This window comes from Engystomops pustulosus, chromosome 5 (assembly GCF_040894005.1).
Source record: "Engystomops pustulosus chromosome 5, aEngPut4.maternal, whole genome shotgun sequence".
Classification (NCBI taxonomy): Eukaryota; Metazoa; Chordata; class Amphibia; order Anura; family Leptodactylidae; genus Engystomops; species Engystomops pustulosus.
Window position 1 is genome coordinate 2,693,618 of NC_092415.1, and position 7,007 is coordinate 2,700,624.

Consider the following 7,007-nt stretch of genomic DNA (forward strand, 5'->3'; position numbering starts at 1 on the left):
GGTGGATCAGTCTGTAGTATGATGGATCAGTCTGTAGTATGATGGATCAGTCTGTATTATGATGGATCAGTCTGTAGTATAGTGGATCAGTCTGTAGTATGATGGATCAGTCTGTAGTATGATGGATCAGTCTGTAGTATGATGGGTGTGTCTGTAGTATGATGGATGTGTCTGTAGTATGGTGGATCAGTCTGTAGTATGGTGGATCAGTCTGTAGTATGATGGATCAGTCTGTAGTATGGTGGATCAGTCTTTAGTATGATGGATCAGTCTGTAGTATGGTGGATCAGTCTGTAGTATGGGGGATCAGTCTGTAGTATGATGGATCAGTCTGTAGTATGGTGGATCAGTCTGTAGTATGATGGATCAGTCTGTAGTATGGTGGATCAGTCTGTAGTATGATGGATCAGTCTGTAGTATGGTGGATCAGTCTGTAGTATGGTGGATCAGTCTGTAGTATGATGGATCAGTCTGTAGTATGGTGGATCAGTCTGTAGTATGGGGGATCAGTCTGTAGTATGATGGATCAGTCTGTAGTATGGTGGATCAGTCTGTAGTATGATGGATCAGTCTGTAGTATGGTGGATCAGTCTGTAGTATGATGGATCAGTCTGTAGTATGGTGGATCAGTCTGTAGTATGGTGGATCAGTCTGTAGTATGATGGATCAGTCTGTAGTATGGTGGATCAGTCTGCAGTATGATGGATCAGTCTGTAGTATGATGGATCAGTCTGTAGTATGATGGATCAGTCTGTAGTATGGTGGATCAGTCTGTAGTATGGTGGATCAGTCTGTAGTATGGTGGATCAGTCTGTAGTATAATGGATCAGTCTGTAGTATGGTGGATCAGTCTGTATTATGATGGATCAGTCTGTAGTATGGTGGATCAGTCTGTAGTATGATGGATGTGTCTGTAGTATGATGGATCAGTCTGTAGTATGATGGATGTGTCTGTAGTATGATGGATGTGTCTGTAGTATGGTGGATCAGTCTGTAGTATGGTGGATAAGTCTGTAGTATGATGGATCAGTCTGTAGTATGGTGGATCAGTCTTTAGTATGATGGATCAGTCTGTAGTATGGTGGATCAGTCTGTAGTATGGTGGATCAGTCTGTAGTATGATGGATCAGTCTGTAGTATGGTGGATCAGTCTGTATTATGATGGATCAGTCTGTAGTATGATGGATCAGTCTGTAGTATGATGGATGTGTCTGTAGTATGGTGGATCAGTCTGTAGTATGATGGATCAGTCTGTAGTATTGTGGATCAGTCTGTAGTTTGATGGATCAGTCTGTTGTATGGTGGATCTGTCTGTAGTATGATGGATCAGTCTGTAGTATGATGGATCAGTCTGTAGTATGGTGGATCAGTCTGTAGTATGATGGATCAGTCTGTAGTATGATGGATCAGTCTGTAGTATTGTGGATCAGTCTGTAGTATGGTGGATCAGTCTGTAGTATGGTGGATCAGTCTGTAGTATGGTGGATCAGTCTGTAGTATGATGGATGTGTCTGTAGTATGATGGATGTGTCTGTAGTATGATGGATCAGTCTGTAGTATGGTGGATCAGTCTGTATTATGATGGATCAGTCTGTAGTATGATGGATCAGTCTGTAGTATGATGGATGTGTCTGTAGTATGATGGATGTGTCTGTAGTATGGTGGATCAGTCTGTAGTATGGTGGATCAGTCTGTAGTATGATGGATCTGTCTGTAGTATGGTGGATCAGTCTGTAGTATGATGGATCTGTCTGTAGTATGGTGGATCAGTCTGTAGTATGGTGGATCAGTCTGTAGTATGATGGATCTGTCTGTAGTATGGTGGATCAGTCTGTAGTATGATGGATCAGTCTGTAGTATGATGGATGTGTCTGTAGTATGATGGATGTGTCTGTAGTATGGTGGATCAGTCTGTAGTATGGTGGATCAGTCTGTAGTATGATGGATCAGTCTGTAGTATTTTGGATCAGTCTGTAGTATGGTGGATCAGTCTGTAGTATGGTGGATCAGTCTGTAGTATGATGGATCAGTCTGTAGTATGATGGATCTGTCTGTAGTATGATGGATGTGTCTGTAGTATGATGAAAGTGTCTGTAGTATGGTGGATCAGTCTGTAGTATGATGGATCAGTCTGTAGTATGGTGGATCAGTCTGTAGTATGATGGATCCGTCTGTAGTATGGTGGATCAGTCTGTAGTATGATGGATCAGTCTGTAGTATGGTGGATGAGTCTGTAGTATGGTGGATCAGTCTGTAGTATGATGGATCAGTCTGTAGTATGGTGGATCAGTCTGTAGTATGATGGATCAGTCTGTAGTATGGTGGATGAGTCTGTAGTATGGTGGATCATTCTGTAGTATGATGGATCAGTCTGTAGTATGATGGATGTGTTTGTAGTATAATGGATGTGTCTGTAGTTTGGTGGATCAGTCTGTAGTATGGTGGATCAGTCTGTAGTATGATGGATCTGTCTGTAGAATGGTGGATCAGTCTTTAGTATGATGGATGTGTCTGTAGTATGATGGATGTGTCTGTAGTATGGTGGATCAGTCGGTAGTAAGATGGATCAGTCTGTAGTGTGGTGGATCAGTCTGTAGTATGATGGATGTGTCTGTAGTATGGTGGCTCAATCTGTAGTATGGTGGATCAGTCTGTAGTATGATGGATCAGTCTGTAGTATGGTGGATCAGTCTGTAGTATGATGGATCAGTCTGTAGTATGATGGATCAGTCTGTAGTATTATGGATCATTCTGTAGTATGATGGATCAGTCTGTTGTATGGTGGATCTGTCTGTAGTATGATGGATCAGTCTGTAGTATGATGGATCAGTCTGTAGTATGGTGGATCAGTCTGTAGTATGATGGATCAGTCTGTAGTATGATGGATCAGTCTCTAGTATTGTGGATCAGTCTGTAGTATGGTGGATCAGTCTGTAGTATGGTGGATCAGTCTGTAGTATGATGGATCAGTCTGTAGTATGGTGGATCAGTCTGTATTATGATGGATCAGTCTGTAGTATGATGGATGTGTCTGTAGTATGATGGATGTGTTTGTAGTATGATGGATGTGTTTGTAGTATGGTGGACCAGTCTGTAGTATGGTGGATCAGTCTGTAGTATGATGGATCAGTCTGTAGTATGGTGGATCAGTCTGTAGTATGATGGATCAGTCTGTAGTATGATGGATCAGTCTGTAGTATTGTGGATCAGTCTGTAGTATGGTGGATCAGTCTGTAGTATGATGGATCAGTCTGTAGTATGGTGGATCAGTCTGTAGTATGATGGATCAGTCTGTAGTATGGTGGATCAGTCTGTAGTATGGTGGATCTGTCTGTAGTGTGATGGATCAGTCTGTAGTATTGTGGATCAGTCTGTAGAATGATGGATCAGTCTGTAGTATGTTGGATCCGTCTGTAGTATGATGGAGCAGTCTGTAGTATGTTGGATCCGTCTGTAGTATGATGGAGCAGTCTGTAGTATGATGGATCAGTCTGTAGTATGATGAAGCAGTCTGTAGTATGATGGATCAGTCTTTAGTATGATGGATCAGTCTGTAGTATGGTGGATCAGTCTGTAATATAATGGATCAGTCTGTAGTATTGTGGATCAGTCTGTAGTATGATGGATCAGTCTGTTGTATGGTGGATCAGTCTGTAGTATGATGGATCAGTCTGTAGTATGATGGATCAGTCTGTAGTATGGTGGATCAGTCTGTAGTATGATGGATCAATCTGTAGTATGATGAATCAGTCTGTAGTATTGTGGATCAGTCTGTAGTATGGTGGATCCGTCTGTAGTATGGTGGATCAGTCTGCAGTATGATGGATCTGTCTGTAGTATGGTGGATCAGTCTGTAGTATGATGGATCAGTCTGTAGTATGATGGATCAGTCTGTAGTATGATGGATGTTTCTGTAGTATGATGGATGTGTCTGTAGTATGATGGATCAGTCTGTAGTATGATGGATCAGTCTGTAGTATGATGGATCAGTCTGTAGTATGGTGGATCAGTCTGTAGTATGGTGGATCAGTCTGTAGTATGGTGGATCAGTCTGTAGTATGATGGATCAGTCTGTAGTATGGTGGATCAGTCTGTATTATGATGGATCAGTCTGTAGTATGATGGAACAGTCTGTAGTATGATGGAACAGTCTGTAGTATGATGGATGTGTCTGTAGTATGATGGATGTGTCTGTAGTATGGTGGATGTGTCTGTAGTATGATGGATGTGTCTGTAGTATGGTGGATGTGTCTGTAGTATGGTGGATGTGTCTGTAGTATGATGGATCAGTCTGTAGTATGATGGAACAGTCTGTAGTATGATGGATCAGTCTGTAGTATGATGGATGTGTCTGTAGTATGGTGGATTAGTCTGTAGTATGATGGATCAGTCTGTAGTATTGTGGATCACTCTGTAATATGATGGATCAGTCTGTTGTATGGTGGATCTGTCTATAGTATGATAGATCAGTCTGTAGTATGATGGATCAGTCTGTAGTATGGTGGATCAGTCTGTAGTATGATGGATCAGTCTGTAGTATAATGGATCAGTCTGTAGTATTATGGATCATTCTGTAGTATGATGGATCAGTCTGTAGTATTGTGGATCAGTCTGTAGTATGGTGGATCAGTCTGTAGTATGATGGATCAGTCTGTAGTATGGTGGATCAGTCTGTAGTATGATGGATCAGTCTGTAGTATGGTGGATCAGTCTGTAGTATGGTGGATCTGTCTGTAGTGTGATGGATCAGTCTGTAGTATTGTGGATCAGTCTGTAGAATGATGGATCAGTCTGTAGTATGTTGGATCCGTCTGTAGTATGATGGAGCAGTCTGTAGTATGGTGGATCTGTCTGTAGTGTGATGGATCAGTCTGTAGTATTGTGGATCAGTCTGTAGAATGATGGATCAGTCTGTAGTATGTTGGATCCGTCTGTAGTATGATGGAGCAGTCTGTAGTATGTTGGATCCGTCTGTAGTATGATGGAGCAGTCTGTAGTATGATGGAGCAGTCTGTAGTATGATGAAGCAGTCTGTAGTATGATGGATCAGTCTTTAGTATGATGGATCAGTCTGTAGTATGGTGGATCAGTCTGTAATATAATGGATCAGTCTGTAGTATTGTGGATCAGTCTGTAGTATGATGGATCAGTCTGTTGTATGGTGGATCAGTCTGTAGTATGATGGATCAGTCTGTAGTATGATGGATCAGTCTGTAGTATGGTGGATCAGTCTGTAGTATGATGGATCAATCTGTAGTATGATGGATCAGTCTGTAGTATTGTGGATCAGTCTGTAGTATGGTGGATCCGTCTGTAGTATGGTGGATCAGTCTGCAGTATGATGGATCTGTCTGTAGTATGGTGGATCAGTCTGTAGTATGATGGATCAGTCTGTAGTATGATGGATCAGTCTGTAGTATGATGGATGTTTCTGTAGTATGATGGATGTGTCTGTAGTATGATGGATCAGTCTGTAGTATGATGGATCAGTCTGTAGTATGATGGATCAGTCTGTAGTATGGTGGATCAGTCTGTAGTATGGTGGATCAGTCTGTAGTATGGTGGATCAGTCTGTAGTATGATGGATCAGTCTGTAGTATGGTGGATCAGTCTGTATTATGATGGATCAGTCTGTAGTATGATGGAACAGTCTGTAGTATGATGGAACAGTCTGTAGTATGATGGATGTGTCTGTAGTATGATGGATGTGTCTGTAGTATGGTGGATGTGTCTGTAGTATGATGGATGTGTCTGTAGTATGGTGGATGTGTCTGTAGTATGGTGGATGTGTCTGTAGTATGATAGATCAGTCTGTAGTATGGTGGATCAGTCTGTAGTATGATGGATCAGTCTGTAGTATGGTGGATCAGTCTGTAGTATGGTGGATCAGTCTGTAGTATGATGGATCAGTCTGTAGTATGATGGAACAGTCTGTAGTATGATGGATCAGTCTGTAGTATGATGGATGTGTCTGTAGTATGGTGGATTAGTCTGTAGTATGATGGATCAGTCTGTAGTATTGTGGATCACTCTGTAATATGATGGATCAGTCTGTTGTATGGTGGATCTGTCTATAGTATGATAGATCAGTCTGTAGTATGATGGATCAGTCTGTAGTATGGTGGATCAGTCTGTAGTATGATGGATCAGTCTGTAGTATGATGGATCAGTCTGTAGTATTATGGATCATTCTGTAGTATGATGGTACAGTCTGTTGTATGGTGGATCTGTCTGTAGTATGATGGATCAGTCTGTAGTATGATGGATCAGTCTGTAGTATGGTGGATCAGTCTGTAGTATGGTGGATCAGTCTGTAGTATGATGGATCAGTCTGTAGTATTGTGGATCAGTCTGTAGTATGGTGGATCAGTCTGTAGTATGGTGGATCAGTCTGTAGTATGATGGATCAGTCTGTAGTATGGTGGATCAGTCTGTAGTATGGTGGATCAGTCTGTAGTATGATGGATCAGTCTGTAGTATGATGGAACAGTCTGTAGTATGATGGATCAGTCTGTAGTATGATGGATGTGTCTGTAGTATGGTGGATTAGTCTGTAGTATGATGGATCAGTCTGTAGTATTGTGGATCACTCTGTAATATGATGGATCAGTCTGTTGTATGGTGGATCTGTCTATAGTATGATAGATCAGTCTGTAGTATGATGGATCAGTCTGTAGTATGGTGGATCAGTCTGTAGTATGATGGATCAGTCTGTAGTATGATGGATCAGTCTGTAGTATTATGGATCATTCTGTAGTATGATGGTACAGTCTGTTGTATGGTGGATCTGTCTGTAGTATGATGGATCAGTCTGTAGTATGATGGATCAGTCTGTAGTATGGTGGATCAGTCTGTAGTATGGTGGATCAGTCTGTAGTATGATGGATCAGTCTGTAGTATTGTGGATCAGTCTGTAGTATGGTGGATCAGTCTGTAGTATGGTGGATCAGTCTGTAGTATGATGGATCAGTCTGTAGTATGGTGGATCAGTCTGTATGATGATGGAT